General features: G+C 47.9%; 1 protein-coding gene across 2 annotated transcripts in view; it reads right to left on the bottom strand.

Annotated features, from left to right (window-relative positions):
- Positions 1-18,844, bottom strand: part of SORBS3 (sorbin and SH3 domain containing 3) — a 75,261-nt gene extending 56,417 nt beyond the window's left edge. For both annotated transcript variants that reach the window (XM_066639601.1, XM_066639602.1), the window contains exon 1: positions 18,706-18,844. The gene's annotated coding sequence lies outside the window, so the exon portion shown is untranslated. The remainder of the gene's footprint in view (positions 1-18,705) is intronic.
- Positions 18,845-27,542: the final 8,698 nt, after the last annotated feature.

Below are 27,542 nucleotides of genomic sequence, written 5' to 3'. Positions count from 1 at the left end.
CAGAAAATCACCAGCAAACCCCCACTAGAAAAGATGGTCTGTTGGGTTAAATGGGAACAGTTGCTCTCCTGGGAAGGGATCCCCTGATAAACTTGAGAGGAGGACCACTTTAAAAAGTGCCTCTTTGCCCAGTTATTTGGGGATGGGGATTAAGTCAAAGTCATTATGAAAGAGAGAGGTTTTAAGGGAGGATTTGATGGAAGAAAAAGATGGCACCCCAGCGGTGTTCTGAAGGGGATTCCGGGCACAAGAGGCAGTAAGTGAAAGTGGGTGAAGTCAGGGTCAGCTTCAGTCTTGAGACGATGGTGGGCAAAGTGCTCTCCAGTCAGCTCCTCACGTGGGTGGGCCATGGGGGGCTTACCAAGTGAATGGTGGCAAGAATGACAGCGAGAACAAGGGCACTCCTTTCACTGTTGGGAGGCTGGAGAGGCCACACTGAGTTCCCTGCAATGCCCCAGCCAGTGGCATAGCTGAGGGGGTGCAAAGCACTAAGTTCTGCAGGGAACCTCATCACAGCGTGCAAGCGACCCCTCTTCTCCCTTCAGAGTCATTCTGGGCAGGGGGAGCAAAATAGAGGTGAATGGCTCCAAAATGGAGGGGGAGGGGCCGCTTGCACACTGCGGCAAGGCTCCATGCAGAACTTAGTACTTTGCACCCCCTCTAGGTATGGAAAGGTTTCAGGGAAGGGGGAAAGGAGCAATAAGTGACCTTCTCCTCTCCTGAAGAGGCCTCCACTCCCACCCCCAACAAGCCCTGAACAGCACTTCTATTCTCCTGTCCCAGGTTGGCCAGAGTCCTATGCAAAGCTCTCCAACTTTGTGTTGTGGATCTTGTCTCTAACTCTACGATCGTCCACATTTTTCTTCTCAAGAGACTCTGACCTCTGTGGTCTTTGCCTCTTGTACTGTCACTTCTGGAAGCCTCTTCCAGGTTCTGTGTCTCTGTTCATAGGGCCACTGTCTATAGCAGGGGTGCCCAAACCCCGACCCTAGGGTCACTTGCGGCCCTCGAGGCCTTTCAATGCGGCCCTCAGGGAGGCCCCAGTAACCAATGAGCCTCTGGCCCTGCAGAGACTTGCTGGAGCCCGTGTTAGCCCGATGCAACTGCTCTCAGTATGAGGGCGACTGTTTGACCTCTCGCATGAGCTGTGGGATGAGGGCTCCCTCCACTGCTTGCTGTTTCACGTCTGTGATGCAGTAGTGGCAGCAAAGGAAAGGCCAGCCTTGCTTTGTGCCAGGCCTTTTATAGGCCTTGAGCTATTGCAAGACCTTCATTCATTCATATAAGTTCATCTTTAATATATTCATTTATGTAAACTTATGTAAATTTATTTTAATTTGAAATATAAATTAATTCTTTTTTTCCCCGGCCCCCGACACAGTGTCAGAGAGATGATATGGCCCTCCTGCCAAAAACTTTGGACACCCCTGGTCTATAGTAACGAATTGTCTGCCCCCCTTCCTCTGCCAGCTCTTGACGAATTGTCTCACCTTTTTCCTCCACCAGCAGATCTGGTGCAGGAAGAGGGACAGGTAATTGGTTACCACATACAGTTAAGCCAGAAACAGAGACATGGAACCCGGAAGAATTTTTCAGCCATTTCCAACCGCCGTGCTCCAAACTCCTGCAAGCACACCAGTCACCAGTCACACCAGTGTGCCATGGCATACCAGTTGAAAATTGCTGCTCTGTTAGCAAGCCATCAATCCAGCAAGGATGGCTTGCCAGCATCCATCACAATATCTTGTCCTTCAGAAAAATGTGACGCATCTGTCCTTGATGTGTCTGAAGATAACATCCACAAGGTCGCCAGTTCAAGGCCGCCGGCACCGTGCGACCTTGAAGCAGCTGACAAGCTGAAGCCGAGCTATTCCATCTGCTCTGAACGTGGGAGGATGGAGGCCAGAATGTGAAGCCAGATCGGAATGAAACACCTTGAATGTAGTGGTTCTTGAAAGAAAGAACCTTCTTTGAAATTGTAAAAATCCCTATTTAATAAGGGATTTAAATAAAGCCTGCCTATGTAAACCGCCTTGAATAAAGTCTTGAATAAAGACCAAGAAAGGCAGTATATAAATACCGTTGTTGTTGTTGTTGTTGTTGTTATTTATTATTATTATTATTATTATTATTATTATTATTATTATTATTATTATTATTATTATTATGTGGACGCCCACAGTCATGGAAGTCCTGGGAGAGTCTGGATGACTCAGTGGGTATTTCCTGGTATGTATTCCTGATGCGTGACACAATTCCAAACACCACTGACATCAACAGTCCCACCCACACCATTTTGTGAATGTTCTTGCTTGCTTCTTAGAAACCTCTTCCAAGATAATTAAAAGCCATGTTTAGCTCCATGCAGCAAGATTTTTTTAAAAAATAGCAAAGCTGTTTCTCTCCTCTTTCGTGCTCCAAAGTTTAATATATGATATTATTATTTATTTGTAGTCTTGAGCTCCTGCTGTTTTGAAGTACATTACGACACAACAGCTCAGTTTATTTTTTCCCCCCACATAAGGCACCCACTTGCAAGACTCTCCTCCCACCCCTACATATTGCACAATATGGTGCAACTGGCATTGAAAAAGGCCTTGTGGAAATGTCACCCAGAAGGCTACAATATGCTTAGGAGATGCACTAGCTGAGCATGAAAGAAAGGCCCTGAGTGATGCAACAAGGCTCAGTTAATGCCAGACTCTGCTTGGGACCCATCCCAGAATCACCATCACCTGACAAGACCCTGCTGAGCTCCGCATTCCTGATTTCATTCCTGATCCAGCCTTCCCCCCCCCACCCCGCCCAGCCTCTGTGAGATCAGTGCAAACTGATGAAACGACCCTGTTTGCCTGTGGCTTTTCAAGCTGTTCCATAGAATCTGTGGGCTTCCTTAGAAACTTACTGCAGATTCCTCAGTAAGAAGATAAACAATGGCAGGTAAGCTTCCCTAGAAGACAGTCAGCCTGCAATGACCAATCTTCCCCTGCAATGTTCAGCTGCAAGGGGGCCCATCGGGCATAATCTGGGGCACACATAGTGCTGTGATGCTCTACATCAGTGGTTCTCGCACATTTAGCACCCACTTTTTAGATTGATAATTTGTCAGGACCCACCAGAAGTGATGTCATGACCAGAAGTGACATCATCAAGCAGGGAAACTTTTAATAATCCTAGGCTGCAATCCTATCCACGCTTACCCAGAAGTAAGTCCCATTTACTGTTATTTACTGCTTACCAAGAAGTCCCATTTACTATCACTGTTAAAAGAATATACATAGTAGTGTGTTAAAAGTACAGATCTGTAACATTTCCCCAAATGCAGTCACATACCATGGTAGCATTAAGTCTAATATATTAAAAATAAAATATTGAATAGGGACCCGCCTGAAATTGGCTTGCGACCCACCTAGTGGTTCCTGACCCATAGTTTGAGAAACACTGCTCTACATCCTAAGAAATGCCCCAGAATCTTCTGCAACATGCCAGCGCTCTGGGACAGATAAGTGGATGGGGGAAATGGTTCTCTAAATGTAGAACATTTACATAACTACAGTATAAATGAAAACCTGATATGAACAGAGAAAGAGAGAGCGGGATACCAACTGTGGGGTCACCCATCTATCAGTTGTCTGGGATGTGGGTTGCACATGCCCTCTTTTATCTCCTCCCGGGTTGGTAGTTCTCTGCTAGCCCGGAAGAGGGTGCGAAGGAGAGGAGGGAGCCATAATGCGCTGTGTTTTGCAATCAAACTGGTGCCAAGCCCCACCCATGTTGTCTCCCCTTGGGCCCAAGATGTTTTGAAAACCTTTCTGGAGAAGCAGAGAGGAAATGATCTAGCATCTCTGCTTACAACAGTTTCAACAGCTCCAAGGCAAAAAGGCAGACTGGTGCTGTTTCCACACACCTCCGTGGTACAGCGGCCTACCTGCCAGTTTGACTAGCCCACAACCTGTGAGGAGCCAGGAGCCTCCAGCACTGCTTACTGGGGGAAGAAGAGGAGGTGGAAAGTGGAGCTCCTGTTTAGATTGGGAAGTAGGAAGAGCTGTGTTTGCGAAATGCATATGGCAGCCCCTGTTTCTTGTTACCCATCTTGGATAAATGGCTGTGCTTATTTTGTCCTTATTTTCGCCTTTCGGAGAGGTCTTCTTCTGTTAGTTAAACGGCAAGAACTGTCATTCTGTAGGATTCGGTTCCTTTCCAGGGTCTGTAGAGAAGCAATTTTCAACGTTTTCCTTCTCACAGCACACTGACCTCTATGGACTTCTCTATGGCATAAGTCCCATCTCTATGAGATGTCACTTCTGGCTTCTGGGAGATTCGGTGGCAATTGTCCGTAGTAAGGAATCATCTGTCCCTCCTTCTCTGCCAGCAGGAAACAGAGCCACAGAACCAGAAAGAATTTTTCAGCAATTTTCGAAGCTGTGCCCCAAACTCCCGTGGCACACCGGCTGAAAATTGCTGCTCTGGAAATTAGGTTTCCAAAGGGTGTGTGGGCACATCATGTTCCCATTGCACATGTATACGCGTAAACACAAAGGCACCAACCAATGCACCTCTTGGCATTTCATACTCTGTATGAAATGAACTGAGTGACAGTTCAGAGGTTAGGCATGGGGGGACAGGGGGAAGCCTGGTCAAATCTCAGAAGCCAAAGCAAGCCATGAAAGGCAGAAGAAGAATTTCACAACAAAAATAAATGAATGCAAATGTGCATCATTTGTATGCGTTGAAGAATTCAGTTGCTTACGGTGTGGAGTTTGATTTAGCTGGGTGTAGAGTTTTGGGATTTTATTGCAGACTTTACAAAGCTTCAATTAAGGACTTAACTGTCTTAAGCTGATGACCAGGGTCATGAGTGGGTCTTAAGCTGTTGGCAGGGACATGACTGGCTGCAATCAGCCGGCGTCTGTGTTAGAAGGGAGCCCCCTCCTTAATTATAAGCATGTGAATAGGTTGCAGTTGCTTAGTGAGGAGAAGGGGGAAGCACTCTGTGCATGGTCAGAGGTAATTTTCTTTCTTCCAGTGCCTCATATCTGTTCCTTTAAAGAAGGACATGACCATAGATGGGAAAGGATGGACCGGCTTACAAAACGCAGGGCTGGGGCTTCAAGAAAAAGACCGAGTGCCTCCAGATGTTTATTTTATTATGTCATTTGTGCCGATGGTCACTTTTAGCACAGAACTTAGTCTGGGCTACTGCATCACTTCTGCTTCTTCTCCACCCTTGGAGTGAGTGGAAGGAAGGCTGCAAGATAAGAATCAGGTGTGCGGGTCCAGGTGTTCCTTGCAGCTGCAGCCTGCCAAGCCTCCCTGGAGTCCAGCTTATGCTGGCCCATTGTGTTTTGAAATTACCTTATCCCAGGATCTCAAGGGCCGCAGGTGCCAGCATGCAAACACTTCCACACCCTGCAGGGGAAACTATTCACAGCATGGCAGGTCAGGAAGGAGGGAAGAGGCCCGAGTTGCGTGCCTGAGCAAGAGAAGAAAGGAAGGAAAGAAGCCCTTGGCAGGAAGGGGAATCCCACCAGCTTGGAACCTGATCCCAGGAGCTACTGTTACAACTGCACGAGCAGCGAGCCTGGTGGTTTCACTGAGCTTAGTGGAAAGATGCTCAACCGCAAAGTTAATACGAGGAATGAGGGGTGTGTCTTGCTTTCCAGCACTTGCCTGACAGCAGGTGGGCTCTCTAGTTCAGTGGTTCTCACACAGTTGGCACCGGGACCCACTTTTTAGAATGAGAATCTGTCGGGACCCACCAGAAGTGATGTCATGACCGTAAGTGACATCATCAAGCAGGAAAATTTTTAACAATCCTACGCTGCAATCCTACCCACACTTACCCAGGCGTAAGTCCCATTGATTGTCATTGTTAAAAGCATATACGTAGTAGCTTGTTAAAAGTACAGGTCTGTAACACTTCCCCAAATGCAGTCACATACCACGAGAGCATTAAGTCTAATATATTAAAAATAAAATATTGAAACGAATGGAGACCCACCTGAAATCGGCTCGCGACCCACCTAGTGGGTTCCAACCCACAGTTTGAGAAACACAACTGTATCTGATTCCTTTGACACATCTGCACTAGAAACTTAAATTGTTGAAGCTGGTTGGATTGTCACAGCTTCCCTGAATAAAGCTCAGCAACTGTGAGTGTGTAGCAGTGAGCAGAGCTTTGAGGCAGACTGAAGCACTTGCCTCAGACAGCAGTCTGACAGGAGAGGGGGACTGACCTCTGACGTCGTCTTCGCGATGCTCTGGGGTGCGTGGAAAGGCTATGGCCTTCCCACTGGTGCATGGCTTTGCACACTGCAGAATGCCTTTTATGACTGATGCTAGCTGCTTTACAGCAGTCAACACCAGTGGTGTAGCTAAGGGAGTCTGTGGGGGGGTACAGGGCTCTGGGTATCACCCCTTGAGGGATGTCAAGATACCTTATCCTGCACCTCCCTGGGGACACTAGGAGTGGTGGCGAGTCGCTCTGAGCAACCAACTGGTTTTTTACTTTTTTCCCCACAAAATAAACAGCTGCTCAGAGCAGCCCACAACCCACAAGAGCCCACAATTCAGAAGTAATTGGCCGTGACATCATCATATTGCAATTACTTATAGTTCAGGGGAGGGTGATGTCAAACGTCATAGTCCTGGGTGCGAAAAGGCCCAGTTACATTAATGCGCCAGTGGAATAGGAGCGCCACCAGCAGCTGGTGAGTATAGGATTGGGCCGTAAGAAACAGGCAGATGTAGTTAGGACAGCCCTGTGAGACTCTAAAGAAAGGGGGTGACAGCTCTCCAATGCTACAGAAGATGGCAGCCTTGCCAAGGTCCTAGGCTGTTTTGGGCAGCCTCAGCTTCAGGGTATTATCCCACCCTCATGCTCTGGGGTGCCTTCCACCTCACTACATGTTTACTTCCTCCACTTTCTTTCTGTCGTTCCATAAAAGGCGACTTTTCTTATAGGGCAGAGCAAAGGCTCGCAGGTGGGAGGAGCAGAACTTTCTGCTGAGGAGTGAGAAAGGAGCCTGGTCCCACCAGCTGATCTTTCTTCCTCTCTCTTTCAGCTGATCCAAGATGGGAGGGAGATGCCAGCAGGGTGACAGAGAGGAAATTATACAGGCTGTGTCAGCTAAAGTGAGGGGGCTAAGATCTCTGTGCCCTAAAAGATGCCGGTAGCTGTTGCTTCTGCAGTCGCTTCAAGATGCTAAGCCACCATTTGCTGCCTTTGGTCCTCCCATTCTGCCCTTCTCTGTCCCAAGGAACGATGCTGCTGCACTCCACTAAAAGATCATGCTCCTTTGCGCACATCAGTCATATCTCTATCAACGCACACTGGACACATCTCTATCAACAGTGGGCCAGAGAGCAGGGTCTCTGATTTAGATCTCAGGAGCTGGGCAGGCTGACAGTGTGGTCCTTTGGATATCTCGGTCCTAGATTGTTGAGGGTTCTAAAGGCCATCACCAGCACTTCAAAGTAGGCGAAGAAGTAAATTGTACTGCATTATAGATAGTGCAAAAAATTGGTGGTCCTCTCTATTTGCCCTTGCCAGTTATGATATCCTTTGTTATTCTGGTCAATTATCATAACCATTTTACAGATGGGCAAAACCCCCAGGAGGAATTTTGTCCCCAACTGTTTTTGTGATCTTGGTGCAGCCTTGCAAACGAGAACATAACAGTTCTCACACAAGCTAGCTTCACTTGTGTCCTACCTACGCATATGCTGGTTAGTTAGTTGTGACGCTTTGATTATAGAAATTACATTCCTACAGCACTTCCAAGTGCAGAGAGTGCATCACATACATTATCTTTGTAATCCTTACAATGCCCATGTAAGCTGAGGATAATTGAACCCATACTGCAGGTGGAAAGACTTCAAGACTATGGCAGAGGCGAGATTTGAGCCAGGGACTCCCTGATTAATAGTTCAGACTGCGATCCTATCCACACTTACCACGGAGTAAGCCCCATTGACTATCATGGGACTTAATTCTGAGTAGACGTGCATAGAATTGGGTTGCCAGTCTCTTAGCCAGTATGTTACACGGGGTCTCAACTGATGATCCAAAAAAGTAAAGGAAATAACCAAATCTCTCCCCATTCACAAATGCTTCCTTGCATGGTTGTCTCACGGTGATCTTCACTCACCATAGGTGACCAGCTCGGTGTGTATTTGCAAGACTTTCCAGGTTAGCTGCGTGCTGAAGAGTACTTTTTAAAATCACATTCATTTCCTCCCAGTCCTCTTTTGTTTCCTTGTCTCCACTTCTGTTTCCACACTCTCTGCCATGCTCCCTCCCCACATCTGTTTACAGCATTCTTCCTTCTCATCAGGCTGCCTCCCTCTCCCGCATGCCTTTGTCCAAGACTCATTAAAGCAGAGTATTTATTGAAACACTCACCTTGGCCTTGACTCTCCTTTCCCCATCTCCAGTACTCACTATCAGACCTTCTCTATCTTTCCTCTCTGTTAAAGACCATAGAGATTCATGCTATTTTTCTATTTTGTAAGGCACCCAGCATTTTTAGAGTGGAAGATTTCACAGTTGTATTTTTTTTAAGACCTGGAGTGCTCTATAACCTCATTCATCCTCATATGAAGCCTACATTGAGAATACCATACCCCATCACTCTTTCTGCACCCAACAGAGTTAGTAGTTGAGTAACAATTTGAATCCAGGTCTGTGGTCTGCCACAATCTCATAAACCACCCTAATTCCCAGGTGCGATTTCTCCAAAGAACTTTTCCATCACCTGTTCCACGAGGTTGTTAAAGACAGACAGTGCTATCCTTTTAGGGCAAGAATTGGCAACAGGACAAGAGTGACTGCTTTTCATCCCTTCCTAGGAGAAGCAACCCTTCTCCACCAACCAAGATCCAGTGCTTTATATATAATTTAGCATGATTCCAATCAGTGACCAAACTGTGACTTTGGGGCAGTTTTAAGCATAGAACAGAAACATATTGAAAAGAAACTCCGTAGTCAGGCTGGCCTACCCATTAGGTAAACTGAGGTAGTTGCCTCAGGCTATGGATTGACAGGAGGCAATTACCTCCATCTGCGTCCACTGTTCCCTGCCTTCTCTGGCTCACTAGATTTGAAAAGGAAAATAGGAAGTTGGAGAAGATTAGCAGGTGCTGGAGGTAGGAACAGCACAGTCTGCAAGGCTTGGAGGGGATCTCTTGGAAATATAGGCTAGGCTGGGGAAGGAAAGAGAAAGGGAGAAGTGGCAGTCATGGGATTCTTACAGTGCAGGGAAACTCCTCTTCCTCATTCAGCACTCTGAAATGTGAAAGTGTTTCCATAAACTTTATTCACCTTCAAAAACTCTGCTAGTCAGGTCATTATGTGTTGCTGCAGTTTTTATAAGCCGGGGTGGGGGAAATCGGGGCCAAATCAGGATCTCCTGCTTCTTTGCAGTATTACTCTGAAGGTTAGGGGAACTGGTGCTTGGAGAGAGGGTGTTTAACCCTTTCTTTCCATGCCCTTTCCGCAGTGTAATCACCCCCTCCCCTTAAGCTGCAATTAGCTCTGCAGTGGGAATGGGGGCAGAAGCAATATCGGTCCCTGTGCTCTGTCTCCCTGCAGAGATAATAGCAGTTATCTAGGATGGGGAAGACAAATTATGGATTCATTCTCCTGCCTCACATCTAATTTGGCCCACAGAACCAAGTCACCCCACTGAATCTGGATGCAGGACTTAAACTCAGATGCCCGACATCCAACTCCAAGTCTTGGTCCATTGGGCTGAGCTGTGCTCTGAAGAAACAGCAGGATCTGAAGGGGAGAGATGGGGCTAGGAAGGGGGAGAAGCAGCTACAGTCTGGCGGAGTCTTTGTTTTGCAGTCATCTGAAGATTTTGGCAATGTGGCTTTCATGCTTAAGAGCTTTGGCCATCCTTGCACTGTAGAGCTTGGTGCCAAACCCCTTCCCACCCACATTCCCTTCAACAGTGCCACGTTCCTCCCTCAAACTACTTCTGAGAGTTAAGGCTCTTTCTTTCCTGCGGCAGCTATCTAACATACTATCTATTCAAGAGGCATGAGGTGCCCACAAGCATGCCCTGCCCACAACTTTACCAATTCCCATTCTGATTATCCTTGCAGGCAAGCCTCCAGGCATCTCACTGGAGAGATGCTGGCATGGCATTTGGGCGTGATGTGTGTGTGTGGGGGGGGGGGGAGAATCTGGATTTCATTAGTTGCTCCGGCCAATGCAGTGCTGTTCCCTTCAGCTTTCCATGTAAACATTTCCATTCCCCACCCAAATGTTCCTCCCCCCCCCCGCCCCCAGGATTGCAATGCTAATGCTTATTCCACCACCACCCCAGATTGCCCTGCTAATGTTTATCCTTGGGCAGTGTTAATAACTGCCCCCATTTCACATCGTCTGGGATGTTTCCTATTCAAAGTCCACCAAGCATGGAGTGTCAAGGGAATGGGGTGAAGGCAGGCTGGGAAAACAAGCAAGCACAACTTTAAGGATGGCCATAAATGGTCATACTAATAAGCTATCCAACCGAACGTGGCTCCAGTCCCCCAAAACAGCTAAACTCTTATGCCTTGTGTTTAACATTTGAAGATGTGAAGCAGGAGCTGGCAGAAGCTTTCAAGGATCCCAGACTGATGGAGAACCCTCTTCAAATAAGCGCAATATAAGCATGGATATGTAGGCTAATCACTGCCTATTTTCACGGTGAGCCCCTCCCTGTCCCTCAGTGGCTGAGCTGCTGTGATGTCATGGCATGTTTGTACACATTCTAATGGGTGAGAAGGCACTATAAACAACAGAAAGTTGCTAAACTGGGAAGCGGTAAATTGAAAACCTTGGCTAGGAAGAACTTGCAAGAAGGGAAGAGCTCAAGAAGTTACAAACTAAGGGGAGGCAGGTGACTGAATGATGGGGAGGTATCCTGGCTTGATACTCTAGCACCCTATGTAGAAGGTTCAAGGCAATTCCAGTAAGACCTGGATTCCTGCCTGGAATCCTGGAGAGCCACTGCCAGTCAGCGTGGATAGTATTGAGCAGAAGGGATCACAGTTGCAGAAGGCAGTTTCATATAGAGTAGCGGGCACCAAACCCCAGCCCACAGGCCAGATCCAGCATCCAAAAAAGTCTCCCCCTTGCTGTGTGGCGCTTACCATGCCACAGTCACTTATCTTTGCAGCCAATCACCCCAGAAACTCATATTGGGCAGCCACTTCCCCCTGGAAATCCAGGTCTATAGCTGGCTGGGGTGATGGGTAATGGACATGGCTGCTGAGTTTCTCAGGTGATTCGCTCCAAAGATAGGCAGCTGGGCCACTTGGGGAAAACTTTTTCGGATGCAGAGGTCCTGTGGTTTGGAGATCACTGGTATAGAGGCCAGGACCAACCCCAAATGTCCCAGCACCTGAGGTGGAGTGCCAAATGCTTCCCCCACTTAGCTGGTAATGTCACAGTTTCTGTTCTGCCCAGTCCCTGGATTGGGAAAGGAAGAGGGATGGAATAGAAATGTGGAGGAGAGGAGAGTGGTGGACGAAAGTATCTCCTCCATATTTATGCTCTGTGCCCTTCTTCTTTTTCCAATCCAGAGAGTAAGAGGAGGAGGGGAAGCAATAGGGAGGGCACCAGGATGCAGGTTGTGTCTGTTGTCTTGTGTGCTCCCTGAAGCATTTGGTGGGCCGCTGTGAGATACAGGAAGCTGGACTAGATGGGCCTTTGGCCTGATCCAGTGGGGCTCTTTTTATGTTCTTAATGCAAGTGAATGGACTGATGTAGGTGGGTGCTCACCACCAATCTGCTACCTGAGACAACTGTTTCAGTTGGCCTTGTGAATAAGCCAGGCCAGCACTGCACAGAAACCTGAAGGAAAACAAAAGGGCTGAGGGGCTAAAGATCAGCACATGAGATCCAGAACGGAGGAAAAGAGAATCCAATAAGAGAAGGGAACTGTTCTGGTCAGACAGGCAGGCCAGCTGAAGTCTGGCACGTTGAGTGGGAGAGAAGGTGGATGAAGGACACGGTGTGCGAAAGAGGCGAGCTGGGAAGTAGGGATGGAGAGAACGACACACAAGCAGACCGACCCTGAAAACCAGTTGAAACAATGATTGTGGCAGAGAGGTGTGCTCAAGCATTGCTAGACAGCATTTGCATGTAGTGTTGAACACAGCCCTGAAAAAGCTATTTAGCTTTAAAGAAGACATGAGAAACATTGATTTGCAGAGGTCAGGAGTGGCAGATCAACTCCCCCCCTTTTTTTACCTGTCTCACTTAAGACAAGAGAGTCTTAAGTGAGACAGGTATGGGACTGAAACAGCACAGGTTAAAGTATCTCTTCTAGCTTCCTGCCCTTCCCTCATGCATGAGGAACACCTGTGGGGCTTTCTGTTAGGAACTGTTAGGACAGGGCAATGAGTATTCCTCAGCTTAAAAGCACAATCCTGTGCATGTCTACTCAAAAGTAAGTCCTATTGTGTTCAGTGGGGCTTACTCCCAGGAAAGTGTGTATAGGATTGATGCTAAGGAGTAGCCTCATGACAGTGGTTGATATAGCTCCATTTTGGTTGGCCAGGCTGCTCTCCCAGGGTCTCAGCCAACACTTTTCACACCTGAAGAAAAAGATAAAATGGCAGCCAAAATGGCCACTCTTCTTTGGCATCATTGCGGAAGCAGGTAGAAAAGTGGGATTTAGAAACAAAGGGCGCAGTCCAAACCCACTTTCCAGCACTGACATAAGGGCAATGCAATTCCAAGGTAAGGAAACAAGCATTGCTTTCCCTTGAGGAGGCCTCCATGACTGCCCTCCAACTGCAGGATGCAGCACATGCCCCGCTGGCACAGCTATGCCAGTGTTAGTTAGGATTGCGCCCAAAGAGTGAGCCTGTGGAGTTGCTATAGGGGTGGGTGGGGTGCAGCTCACACCGGATGACACGCACAGGGGGTGTGACACCACCACTCACCAAAAATTTTTAAATTGTGGTATTTTCGAAGAATACCATCATGTTATATATCAAACGATGTGTAATTTCATGCAGAATGCAATGAAACAAACAGCATTGGAATATCTCTATTCTATCAAAAGTTATAGCCATAAACCCGCAGGGGTGGGGCGACGCTACATCACCCTGCCCACCACCCAGAGTGTTGCCCTGCACACTGCATGGGACCTCCGTTATAAGGGTGACATGCTGGCCTCCACGTGGGGTGACGCAAACCCTAATGAGACCACTGTGGTGAGCAGAAGAGTTTTGAGTATCAGAAGAGCAGAGGAGTGTCAGCTGAGGAGCTGACATCAGATCAAAGGCAAATTTGCTACAGAAGAGCAATGAAAATTGCCCCCGTTCCAGAACATCCCATGACCTTCTGAGAAAACAGAAGTCCCTTTGCTAAACTCCTGAGGAAGACTATACAGAGGGCTAGAAGGCAAGCCCTGAAAGTAGAAAAGCTGAATGAGCCACATAATTAGTCTAGGAAGGGGGAAAATCCAAACGGGAACATGCTGACCATTTCCAAATATTTAGAGGTTGTCAGCAAGAAGGCAGCAAACAATTACTCATCGTGTACACTGAGGAAATGAAAACAAGCAGTGATTGTTTTAAATCATAGGAAAGGGGAATTTAGACTCTATGCTTGTGGGGTGGGGAATCATGGAGCATCAATGAAATAAGTCTCTTAGGAAGACGTGCAGTCTCTGGAGATCTTCAAGGAGAGCCTAATGAGGGTGTTTTGAGATAAGGCAGGGTTTCTACTACGCCTTGATCCTCACATCACTGGTGTTCCGATAATGCCCAGTCCAGTAGTGTATCTATGGGGGTACATCAGTGGCAGACCTGGGGCAGGGCAGGGGGGGCAAATGACACTGCCGCCTTCGCCCACTGCACCTTCGCCCATGCCACCTGCATGTCCAAGATGTTCCGAGGGCAGGCGAGGCTCTGCGCAACACTTGGCAGCGGGCGAGAAGCCTTCTGAGGCTTCCACCGCTGTTTTAAGCAATTCTTACAGTTTGTTTCATCGGGAAAATGGAAGTATTGTTTAAAATGACACGAGAAGCCTCAGAAGACTTCTTGATCATCGCCGAGCGTCACACAAGGCGTCAGTAAGTTTCCTGGGGAGGGGGGTCAGTGGCGTGCCGGGGGACATCATTTCAGAAGGGGGCAGCATATCAGTGACTTGCCCTGGGGCACAATGAGAGCAGGTCCACTACTGGGGGGGGAGAGCAACACACAGTGTTAGCAGCCCCTCCCACTGGCCACACAGTTGCCGTCACTGACCAGAATGACTCTGACTGCTAGTGGGAGGGGCCGCTAACACGGCACATTGCAGCCCCTGCAATACTTACTGTGCTGCCCCCCCATAGCTACACCACTGGCCCAGCCTCTGCTACTCTCAATGGCCATCGATATTCTAGCCCCAACCACCAGTGACTTTTCGACAGGTCTGTACCACGTAAGACCTGCGGCTGGGACAATGACAAGCTCTCTCTTTGCTGATGTGTGGCCTTCTAGGAGAACTTCAAATACTCTTTGCTCGTGGACCTGTCTCACATCTTTGCCGTAACATTTAAGCTCACCTGTCGTTTTAAGCCCAAACCTTGTTAAACCAACACTTAAGCCCAAACTTGTCAAAAGTGGGAATGTAGATAGGTGAATGCCTGCTTCACAACATCTGAGCTCCTCTCCCTGGATGCAGAAGCATATGCTGGAGTTGCTACCCATTAATTGCAGCCAGGCCAAAACTATGTGGTGCAGTCCATGTGCGCCAGACAGCCCAATTCTACCCCCCCCCCCGCCACTAGCGCCAATGCAGCATGTGCTGCATCTGTTGGGGGGGGGGCAACCTGAAGCAAACTGTAAGCTCTTGGGCCACCTATGGGTATCCTCAGACATACACCCCGTATTTTGGTGGCACATGTCCAAGGAGGGAAAAGGGGTGGGAAGGGTGGCTAGATTCAGGATAAAATCCACCTCCCACCTGCTCCTCACTCAGAAATGCCCCTGTTCCTGCACACCACCAACTCACTGGTGCTGGCAGACAGTGGTATCTCTGCCAGCCTGTGGATGAGGCCACCAGGCACTGCACTGGTGGCTTTGTTGTGGCCTTGGTGTACACATGTGCCACCAACAAGCACGGGGGATAGGATTGAGCTGTGAGACTCCTTCTCTAGTGCGACTTGCCGGGTGAATGAAAACCTTGTGCACTGTTGCCGTTGGACTTCACAAGGAGTAGAGGCAAGGTTTGGGGACAGGACTGGAGCAGGATAGAAACAGTGAGGGGGAAATGGAAGGTACAGAGAGAGCTGTGGTCAAAGAGCTGTGGGGAAAGAAGAGGGTAACAGAGGAGGAATACAGACCTGTGGGACGTAGAGATACATCTCTCTTGCAATAGTAAATTAAAAGTGGCCCTTGGAGGGATTTGAGTTATACACACACTCAGAATCAGAACCAGCTCCATATGTTTTGATGTCCAAGTAGTAAAACCAGAATGGCAACCCAGTAATTGACTCAGGGCTCAACCCACCATGAAGGTCTCCTGCACAATCCCCATTGAAACGAACAAGAACTGTGCAAGAGTAAGCCTCTTTGCTATGCTGATCTTTTGCATAACTCCCATTGGTTTTACTGAAAATTAAGGAAGAGAGCTTCCGGGTAGGTTGTCTCCCCTGGGCTGGATTTACCCGTCTCCCACTCTATCGTTCTTTACAGGACTCAGAATCTGCCACCAAGGCCGTCACTTCCCCTTAATTCATGACAGGGCCACTATTGAGATGGGGTGTGCATACACTATGTAAACAAGCGCAGTAGTTCCCACCTATTGCAAGCTCAGCCTCGTATGCTTACACAGAGGTTGAGGAATGAGTGGCTGGTCACTATGGGAAGCTACAGGGCAAAGTCAGCGAGAACCAGGTCAGGGTGATACTGATCAATAAAAATAACACAAGCAGGTCACACTGCCTTAGCATTGAGTACTGGACTATGTTAGTGGTCTCCAGCTGTGGATTGTGACCGGCAACGGGACCACACTCTTGACCTCAGGTGGGTCACCACAATGTTTTGTCTGTTATTTAAAAGGCAGAGAAAAATAAGGACAGAGGAGACAGACATATACAGCAACAAGTTACAGAGAGGAAGCTGCCTTGCAGCCCAATCCTATGCATGTCTAGAAGTAAGTACCATTATAGCCAATGGGGCTTACTCTCAGGTAAGTGAGGATAGGATTGCAGCCTTACTCCATTACAGCAGTGTTTTTCAAGTGTACTCCTAGGAGCGTTGGGACTCCCTGAGACCACCTCAGGGGCTCCATGAGTGCACTATCAGTGGCCGCTAACTGCCTCCTTCCCAGTTTGCACACTCTGGACCCCCCCAAGACTCTATGTATGCGCTGGCAATGCTCCCTGAGACTCCTTTTAGGAGCGTAAAGGGCTCCAGAGACTGAAAAGTTTGAGAATTGCTACATTACAGCAAGCAAGCAAGCAAGCAAGCAAGAAGGCTCTTTTCCCTCTCACATAACACCAGAACCAGGGGACATCCACAAACAAAAGTTGAATCTTGGGAGAGTTAGGACAGACAGAAGAAAATATTTCTTTACTCAGAGTGTAATTAGTTTGTGCAACTCTTTGCCACAAAAAGCAGTTATGGCATCTTGCCTGGATGCCTTTAAGAGGAGATTGGACCAATTTCTGAAGGAGACGTTCATTACGGGTTACAAGTCATAATAGGTATAGGCAAGTTCTTGGTTTTAGAGGCAGGCTGCCTCTGATTGCCAGATGCAGGGGAGGGCACTGGGACGCAGGTTGTGCCTGTTGTCTTGTGTGCTCCCTGGGGCATTTGGTGGGCCACTGTGGAAGCTACAGAATACAGGAAGCTGGACTAAATGGGCCTTTGGCCTGATCCAACAGGGCTCTTCTTATGTTCTTATAAAACCTTATGAAGCCTTAAAGACCAACAAATCTGCTTGTCATGGGCCATTTTAAAAACTTTTTGGCTGTGGTCAGTAAAAAATAATAATGTGCCATAACGCCAAAGATTAATTAATTAGAATACAGGGTCAATGCCGCCCTTCAATATAAATATTCTCCAGGTAGCTCGCAATTATAAGAAAATGACAACAATACAAAGCAAAGTGAAAATGTAAACTATCTATAGATTGAAAAGGACTGGAGTAGATGTCCAGAGAGGTTATGTCAAGGCTTTCCCCCCCCCCCAATGATATAGCAAAAGCACTTCACATTTGACCATCTACTGCTCCCCATCTAAACATAGGGTTGGCTGGTTCCGAGATACTCAATCATATGTCAGTCTCTGACAAGCACAACCTCACGATCCTTTCCTAGATGTGCAAAAATGTGACTGAGCTATACCAATTTCCAGTTCGTGCCAGTCCCTAACCTCTGCCCCCTATTCCATTCCCATGGCTAGGAAACATAGTTCTGAATCTCAGCCCCATCTGTTCTCACTATTGAGCATCATTCCCTTCTAACATCCTGATCTAGGAATCACCCCTTCACCCCTTCACCTGTCACAGGAATCACCTGTGACAGAATTGTCAGATCGTGCAGTTTAGGTGCCTATATTCCACCACACACACATCCCCCCCCCCCATGTTTCCTAGACCAAAATCTGACAGACCCAACTGTAGCCTATGTAGGGAGAGAGGAAAGCATGCGCACACTTCTTACTGCTTCATCATTGTGATTTCTTGTGCACATAGTGTCATCAATGTGCAAGGTGCTTTATAAGCCACAGAACACAGGTCCCTGTCCCGAAGAGCTCACATAGTCTAAAATGGGCACAAAGAGGACAATAGAGAGGGGGGCAGGAGCGTTGGCTGGATAAATGGAGGATGAACATAGCCCTTATTTCATGTATATGTTCTTTGGCACTGTCCTCTGGCCTCTCTACTTTTGTAATTAAGCCAAAGATCACAAAAAGGTGGGTTAGGGGGAGGTATGGAAGAAAGGAAGATATTCATTTTTACATTTGCAAATACAACACTGACTATTGACTAAAACCTGGAAAGGGGGGGGGAGAAAAAAGAAAGGGATGTGCAGCAAATTGAAAGAACAACTCAGAACTTTCATTATTTAAGTGTTTATATTTTTTGCTTTGGAAAAACGAGCCCAAGCTTGCCATGCACCACTTCCTTCCTAACCACTTGACTCTACTTCCTTTCTGGCATTCCCTTTTCAGGACTTCAGAGAATCGGATTCCTCCTGGGTGCCCAGAGACCACCAAATAAGCATGGTCTCTGCCTGCATTAGGGGAAAAGCCCTCATTGCTTGCTTGGCAGCGTATCAAACTCGTGGCAATGAGATCCCTTGCTTCCCTCCCCACGCTCCCTTGGAAGGCTTTGCCACTTCTGGGCAACGCATTGCATTCGCCGTCATATAAGATATGGGAGCAGACAAGCCACAGCTCAGGCGGTCTCCCACAAGGATGCACATCTTTGCCCCGCTGTGCCACAGGCAGTGCCCTTGTGCCCATTCCCAAAGACTCTTGCGCTCCGGTTGCAGCGCATGTCCTTGAGCTCATCAAAGGATCCCAACTGACTTAGCTGTGCTGCTTGAGCTCAGGAGGTCTGACTATACAGAATGAGCCACCCCCCCCCCCAAACCTACAAGGAAGGTTTCTGTAGTCCTCCCTCCCAGCCAAGCCCCCACACCTCTTGTTCGTTCACACACAAACTCTCAGCATGGAATTCAGGAGCAGCTGTTGGTGCCCTACCTTCTGGAGAACTCCTGTCAGGAGCAAGCAAGCAAAGCACAGCCGTCCTTTAAAAATCCAGTCTTGGTTTGCTTTCAGGGCAAGTGTGAACCCTTCAGTGGTGCCAGCAGCAGAGCCTTAGTTCCAGGCCATGCGCCTGCTGACCATGGCAAAGTTTGGGGAGGCAAACCGGTGCTGTCTTGGCTGTCGGAGGCAGGAAGAGACACAGCATGAAGGGGAGGGCACGAGCGTGCTTGTGACTTCAGTATTCATGCTGCGAGCTGCAGGGGGAGCAAATCAAACATGCACAACAGAAAAACAAGCTAAATGTGAAGGCAGCACAATGTGGAGGAATGGAGGCAAACCCAGGGTTGGGGGGGGGGGGCAAGAGCATTCTAATGTGAAAACAAGTGCAAGGAGAATCCCACAGCCTTTCCTAGGACTGATCAACTTGGACTTGACAGAAACCAAAAGGGAAGTACAGCTGCTATTATGGATTTCAATGTTTTTATCACACCTTTCCTCCAAGGAGCTCAGGGTGGTGTATATTAGATCCTCACAACAACCCTGCAAGGTAGGTTAGACAGAGAAAAGGCAACTGGCCCAAGGTCACCCAGTGAGCTTTATGGTTCAGTGGGGATTTAAACCCATGCCTGCATGTTCTAGTGCAGCACTCTAACCACTATAACACACTGCCTTGATAGCATTCACTAGAATTCCGCTTTTGCAAGCGCACCAACACTAGGTTTGGTAAAGCAGAAGTGCTCGAGACAAGACAAAGTTGTCACCACAAAAGGTGGATTTTGTGCATCATTAAGGCTGCACTCTGAAACAGACTTACCTGGCTGGGAGAAAACCCCATTGAATTCAGTGAGCCTTCCTTCCAAGCAGACATACATAGGATTGCCCCATACAAGCGACAAAGTAGAACAGATGGAAAAGAATTGGGCTGTGTGCCATGATCCGGCCAGCGTGAAGGTCTATTGCGCTATTACGTGCAGGAGAACCTCCTGATTATTAGTATAATTATTTAGTTTTTTAAACGTGCTGGAATCCCTAGCATGTATGCACTGCTGAAACAGAGACACCTGCTTTGGCTCGGTCATGTTGTGAGAATGGATGATGGCCGGATCCCAAAGGATCTCCTCTATGGAGAACTTGTGCAAGGAAAGCGCCCTACAGGTAGCCCACAGCTGCGATACAAGGACATTTGCAAGAGGGATCTGAAGGCCTTAGGAGTGGACCTCAACAAGTGGGAAACCCTGGCCTCTGAGCGGCCCGCTTGGAGGCAGGCTGTGCAGCATGGCCTTTCCCAGTTTGAAGGGACGCTTTGCCAACAGCCTGAGGTAAAGAGGCAAAGAAGGAAGGCCCATAGCCAGGGAGACAGACCAGGGACAGACTGCACTTGCTCCCAGTGTGGAAGGGATTGTCACTCCCGAATTGGCCTTTTCAGCCACACTAGACGCTGTTCCAGAACCACCTTTCAGAGCGCGATACCATAGTCTTTCAAGACTGAAGGTTGCCAACAACTATTTAGTTTTCTCATTATTGTTTGCACTATTTATTTATATGGGTCCATCAATGTCCACATCCTTTTACACAGTACGCCAAAAGCCCAATTCTATAGAGGGCTTATAGCAGCAGATCTTGCAGTCCGTTGCTGAAAGTTCTGTTACACCATCACAAAAGCCGTGGTGCCATCATGCATTTCAGGGCCACCAGCAAAAAAAAACAAAAAACAACAGCTGGAGGACCCACATGCTCACCAGTGGCTCCCGGGCACCACATCAGAGCAGACAAGGTGGAAGTGGAGGTGGTTCAGAAGACTGAGAAGGTGACTGAGAACCACTGGAGGTGGTTCAGAAGACTCAGAAGAGAAGACTGAGGCAGGGAACAGGCTGGGCAGGGGGTGGTTTGGGGGTAGCACTTGGTGGCGGCAGCAGTGCACGCTGGTCACCCCCTTCACCACTCCATGCAGTGTGTGCTCCCGCAGCACAGCTGCATAGCGTAAACTGGTGGGAGATAAGTAAGGGACTAGTGACCTAACCCAGATATTCCAGTGCAGTTTGTTTCATTGCATTCTGCATTAAATTACCTTTCCAATGATATATAACATGATGGTATTATTCATACATACCAAGATCTTCACAATTTTGGTCACTAGTTCAGCTTGTTGCCCCCCTAAAGCTTGATTCTCCTGTGCAACTGCTACCCCCTGCACCCCCTTAGCTACGCCACTGCAGACATTCATAACACAGGGAGCCGCTGCCATAAAAACATAGATCCCTGCCCCAGGAAGCCTACAATCAGATGTTCAACAGAGGTGGGGCAACAGAGGGAGGGGAGGAAGATGGAGGAATAGGTAAAGCAGTAAAAGAATATACATGCCGTTCAGTGACAAGGATTTAGGCCTCGTTTCAGTCAGGGAGGATGAGTGAGGGGTGGACTGTATCCCCTGTTAATTAGTATGTGGAGAACGGTGTCATTCGGATTTTGTTTTGGAGGCACCAGAATGTCTCAGGCCATTTGGCTCTGTGGTTAAGGGGTGTGGAGCCTCAGCACTTTGAAGATTCCCAAAGAGCTATACGGTACTATTATTCGTTCCCGGTGCTTGGGGTTGTCAGTGAGCCTAGTGGGTGGAGTAATCCCTGCTGCCTTATCCATGAGGTATCCTGTCCTGCTGAGTCCTCCTACCCACCTGCCTCCTGCAGTCTCAAACCCCCCCCCCAACCCTACACTACTGGAGAACTCTGCAGTTGAAGCTGAAATCAAACTATAGCTGCTAAGGCTCTTTCGGAGTTTCCATTTCCAGTGACAAGGCCAGGGAGTGTGGGAGTGGGGCTGGGATCCAGGGAGCCGAGGCACAGAGCCAGGACATTGAAATCATTAACTGGACACACACACACACACACACACACACACACACACACACACACACGGCTCAATTCATTCTCCCTGGTTATGAAACATTCAGTTGCAGAGAGCCAAGAGGCACGCACAGATGTGAGTATTTAACATGCACATATAACGAATATGCAGCTACAGACGTGTGCAAGTGATGTGTGCCTTCACAGTGATGTGTGCAAGTGATGTGTTCCACACAGACGTGTGGCACAGACATGTGCAAGTGATGTGTGTAAGTGATGTGTGCCACACAGACGTGTGCCTGTACACATAGTGAGGAAAGCATGCACACAGGGATCGCAATGTGTATGCACAGGGGTACTGGGCAAAGAAATGTCACCACATGCCACTGCATTCACCTGTGGGGTGCACACAAAAACATGCAACAGAGCATAGGCACCTGTACTTGGAAACAGAAAGACAAGTTTGTGCAGAAATTTGTGGGGTCAAACATGGATATCTATGTACAGAACAACACGCAATCGTACTTGAGTGAAGGCACATGCCCCTCTCATGCAGCCACATGTACGGAATCCATGTGCAGGCATCTATGGAGTTGTGAAAGTGTATGGGCTCAGTGTTTCTCTTTGTATCTTTCTGATCTCACAAAAGTAGACTTGCTTGGACCATGTGCAGAGTTTCCCTTTCATTTACCACTGAGCAATGAGCAGGGATGTGACAGAGCCACTTCCTCAAGTCTCAAGTCTGCCCCCCCTTGACTTGAGCGACCCACGTGTCATAACAGTGGCTGTTACAACTTGTCCAGAGCTGTTTCTCGAGTCATTTTGATTCAAGTGCGAGTCTTTTAAAGAAACAAGTTGTGGCAGAGGTAGGAAAAAAGCAAGCAAGGACACATACTAAACAGAGTTGCAAGCACACACCAAAGCAAGTCTTGAGTCTATCCAAGTCCTCTTTACACTCTCACATAACACCAGAACCAGGGGACATCCACTAAAATTGAGTGTTGGGAGAGTTAGAACAGACAAAAGAAAATATTTCTTTACTCAGCGTGTGGCTGGTCTGTGGAACTCCTTGCCACAGGATGTGGTGATGGCGTCTAGCCTGGACGCCTTTAAAAGGGGATTGGACAAGTTTCTGGAGGAGAAATCCATTACGGGGTACAAGCCATGATGTGTATGTGCAACCTCCTGATTTTAGAAATGGGCTATGTCAGAATGCCAGATGCAAGGGAGGGCACCAGGATGAGGTCTCTTGTTATCTGTTGTGCTCCCTGGGGCATTTGGTGGGCCGCTGTGACATACAGGAAGCTGGACTAGATGGGCCTATGGCCTGATCCAGTGGGGCTGTTCTTATGTTCTTATGTTCAAGTCCTTTTATTTTTAGGGTAAAACCCTAAAGTCCTGAGTAAGTGCCCAAGTTTTTGACCTGCGTGACTTGAGTCCATATGAGTTGTGAAAAAGGCGTGTTGTTGCATCTCAAGTCTGAGTCATCTGAGTTGCGGCCCATCCCTGGCAATGAGAGGCGTCCCCCAATGTAATCTGGGAATGGGGTCGTGGTTTCCAGGCCTGTCAAATGGCAGCCTGCAGATGGGTAGTTAGAAATCTGTCCCCAGTCCACAAAATGCCATCCCTCCCTTCCTAATCTTGCTGCTTTGTTATCCCAAGCCGAGAGATTTCCCAAACTGCATGCATGGAACAAATGAGACAACGGAACAGGAATTGCCTGGGCTGATCGGCTGGACTGTTCTACAAAGTCAGTATTATCTCATTTTTCCCTTCTGTTCTCATTCCAGCTGACCCTGGCCTGAGAACTGGGGGGCTTGTAACAGACTGTCCAAGCTAAACACCCAGGGGGCATCAAGCCAGATGCTCAGGCTTGCTTGGGGATGCGGTGTGCCATTGGCAGGGCTTCATCAATGCACCTTCCTGCAGAAAGGAGGGGTGCAGTCCCTCCATTTAAGACTCACCTTTACCAGAGCTGGCAACAGCTGGCAGGTCCTGCTTCCTTTGCTCCAGCACCTAGAGCTTATCCTCCCCCCCCCCCCCCAAACAAGAACTTGAATGTGGGAATCTCAGCCCCCACACCTACATCACCAGACAACTCAACAGTTCAACTTAATGTGGGGAAGAGGAATCAACTAGTGGTGTATCTAGGGAGAAATTGTGCATATCCTTTCGGTTGTACTGCTCTGTGCACGTGCACATACACCCCACCTGCTCTACTCATGCAGCAGAATGAAGTGGAAATGAAGTGGTAGAAGGAAAAGTGGAGCGGGGATACATTTTTCATATTCCCTTGATTAAAAAACAAACAAAACCAAACACTTGGCAAAAGGAAAATCCGCACAACAAGGAATGAGCTGGGATATGCCCTTTCCCCCCTGATCTGCTAGGTATTTTTTGTTTACTTTCAGGAGTTCGTTTGCTTTCTGAAAGACCTGCCGTCATCTCAGGGGTCTACCACCTCATTCTGCTGCTGCATGTTTAGGAACAGGCTCACAGGGCTGTCCCAAGACATCCCGGTGCCTGAAAAGACATGCCAAATGATGTCCCACCTTCCCCTTTACCCACTGCATGGATTGAAGACAGAAGAGGGGGACAGAGAGGAAGAGGAAGTGTGGAAGAGAGAAGAGTGGTGGGCTAGAGTGTCTTCAACATCACTCTAGCACACCCTCGTCTCTTCCAAGCTTCCCCTTCTGCTCCGTTTTCCTCTTCCTTTTCCAATCCAGGGAGCTTGAGGAGATGGAAACACAACAGAAGCAGTGACTGGCGCATCACTAGATTGGGGGGGGCAACTTTTCAGACACCAGGAGATCTTGGTGGAGAGAGAGCCTGGACATTGATTCTGTCTTGAGCTGTCAAGTGCAGTGGCATTCCCGGGGAGGGGGCACAGCACTAAATTTTGCAGATCGCCTCAACACACCGTGTAAGTTGCCCCTCTCCTTCACTGTCGAGAATGGCTCCAATGGCGAGGGAAGGTGCAGCTTAGTTAGCACATTGAGGTGCCCTGAAGAACTTAGTGCTGTCCCATCCCATCCCATCCCCGTCCCCCCGGAACACTTGTAGTAACAGGTTTAGGGATCTGTACAGAGTCTGCCCAAGATATTTTGAGGCCAAAATGAGAACATTCAAATGGGAACCCCTCTTCGCACTAATCATATGAAGCTCCCTTCTACAGTACTGGGTCAGACCACTGATCCACAAGCTCAGTACAGTGGCCCCCCACTTTACAATGGGCTGACTTTACAATCAAATCACTCGACAGCAGACTCTTCATAGTAAAACAAGCTTCACTCTACAGCAGGTTATTCACTTTACAATGGGCTCACAGCTGCTGCCAGCAGGACCTCATGGGAAGAGGTGTTTGAAAATGGTGTTTTTTATTTTACTCAGAAGTAAGCCCATTGTGTTGGGACCCTTTATTACTTGTGTTACTTTATTACCCTTTATTACGTTGCGTAATCCTTTATTACTCACCGTCAACAAACGTCTCATGGTAACAAATAAGCCAATCACTGATGTGAATGCAGGCATTTGGTAGTGTGTAAGTGGAGGGAAGAATACAGCTTTGTAATTTGTGTTTCAAAATCACAATGTTGTACAAACAGCCATGGGCCTTAAGGTAGGCAAGGACGGGCCCAATCCTAGCCAACGTTCCAGTACTGACGCAGCCGGGCCAATGGGTCATGCTCTGCATCTTGCCATGGGGGGACAGTCACAGAGGCTTCCTCAAGGTAAGGGAATATTTGTTCCTTGGGGCTGCATTACAGCTGCATCAGGACTGGGAAGTTGGATAGGACGGGCCCTTTACCACTGTTGAAAGAGGGAAATAGCTCAGTTCTGTGGCAGAAACTTCAACTTCCAAAGTCTTGGAACAAATTACCAAAATAAAATAAAATAAAATAAAAAAACTTAGATGGGGGAGAGGCTGTATTTGTATTAGTTGCATTGTACAACTTGCATTTTACAAGTTACCATTTACAAATTGGAGAGGAACACAAGTATGGGTCTATTAAGTACAGTACTGGCTCTTCTTGCATCTACTACTACTACTACTACAGAAGTACTAGTTCTGTGTCTCCAAAACACAACTTCTCACTCCCTCTCACAAGCCCGTGTGTCTCTCCGTCTCCAAAACAAGCACAATCCCACCTGCGCAAAAATGTTGGAGCAGTCAGGCTGCGCATGTATGAAAGCGTGACATGGCTGACCTTGAGTTTTGACGTCTGGAAGTTGCATTTCCTTAACTCAGGGACTGCCTGTCCTGAACTACCCGGTATATGGACTGACACAGCATCAAGCAGCTATAAACATTTCAAAAATAAATACCTTTGGTCTCAGAATATTTTTTTTTTCCTGGCAATCCTATATAAATATTAAAAGGCACACATGCATATCTGCTGGTAAGGGGCACTTACCTGAACAAGCACAAACATCCGCACTCAGTGACCCGACAGAATATTGTTGAATTGTGATCTTCCAGGCTCTAAGAATTGCACACCACCCCCAGTTCTGTCAGTGAAGAATGTGGGGCATTTGATGTTCCTCCAATGGCCACACAAAGCCTCTCTTACCGAGTTCCCTCTGCTGCAATCTTAGGTTGCAATAAAATATTTAACACAGTGAACCAAAGGCCAGACTCTTCCTGGTTTTGCAGGTTTGGTGCTGACGTGCCTGTCAGTCACAGCAAGAAGACAGGCCTGATCAGATAGCTCTGCTGTGGTGCACCTAAAGGGAGAGCTGGTCCAAAAAATTTCTGTGCCTGAGTCAATGTGTTAAACTCTGCTTCCCATTCCTGGCGGTGCTTCACAGTCCAATCCTGTGCATATCAATTCAGAAGCAAGTCCCGTTAGAGTCAATGGGGCGTACTCCCAGGTAAGTGTGGATAGGATTGGACTGTCTGTCACTACATCAGCCACATCTCCTTCCATTCTCTGGATGTGATAAGGAAGCGGGGAATGAAAAAGAAGTGTGGAAGAGACAGGTGATGCTCTAGACCACCATGTGCTTCTCTTCCACACTTCCTCTTCCCCTACATTCCTGTCTTCCTTTGATAATCCAGGAAGCAGGAGAAGTGGCAGAGGTGGGAGGAAGCATGCAGCTTCAGCAGATGTGCTGCCTCAAGTGACCTCATCATGGTCATCGCTGAGACTGCCCAGCCCCTGAGCACTGTGCTAAATGCTCCCCCTTTGCCTGGTGATGTGTCAGAATCTGCTTTCTCCCTGGATTGGAAAAGGAAGAAGGGAGCAAGAGTGAAGGAAGTGATGGGCTAGAGCAGGGGTGTCAAACACAAAGCCTGTGGGTTGGATACGGCCCGCAGCAGCTCTTTATCTGGCCCCCATGATTGAGCTCTCCCATATCTTGAAAATATGATCAAGTATTTTCTGTCATTTGCAACTAATGAGATTCTATGTGACAACAAAATGCTTATTACAGGCCATCATCTACGTAATGTCAATTTGCATACTTAATGATGTCACTTCCAGCCCTGAGCAGGTGCCATGCAGCCCACAGTACTTTACTTTACTTTGGTAAACCTTTATTGGCATACAAAAAATCCAACGACAATAACAAATATAACGAGGCAAAGAGATACAACTTTATGAGCTATCAACTTCTGGCCTTTGCCATAGAGACTGCTGCCAGAAATTCCACCACCAAAATGGTGATGGAAGGGGAATAATCACTAAGAAGGATTGGGAAAGGATCAACAAGAGAAGCAGGAAGAGAAGAGAGAAAAGGGCCAAGTAGGTGGGACCTGAGATTATGATGGGCAGTACAGCCCACAGTATAAATCAAGTTTGACAGCCCTGGGCTACAGCATCACCAGTTGCCCCTCCTCCACACTTTCTTTTCTAATTCCAATCCAGGGAGTAGGAGGAAAAAGATCAGTGGGGGCTTGCGGATTGAGGGAGGTGGGCACCTCCCATCAATCTGCTACCTGTGGGGACTACATCAGCCTTCTGACTGAGCTGGCCCTGCCAAAAGAACCCA

This window comes from Tiliqua scincoides, chromosome 11, assembly GCF_035046505.1.
Source record: "Tiliqua scincoides isolate rTilSci1 chromosome 11, rTilSci1.hap2, whole genome shotgun sequence".
NCBI classification, from domain to species: domain Eukaryota; kingdom Metazoa; phylum Chordata; class Lepidosauria; order Squamata; family Scincidae; genus Tiliqua; species Tiliqua scincoides.
The sequence above is the reverse complement of the archived record's forward strand: the minus strand, read 5'-3'. Positions and strand labels throughout refer to the sequence as shown.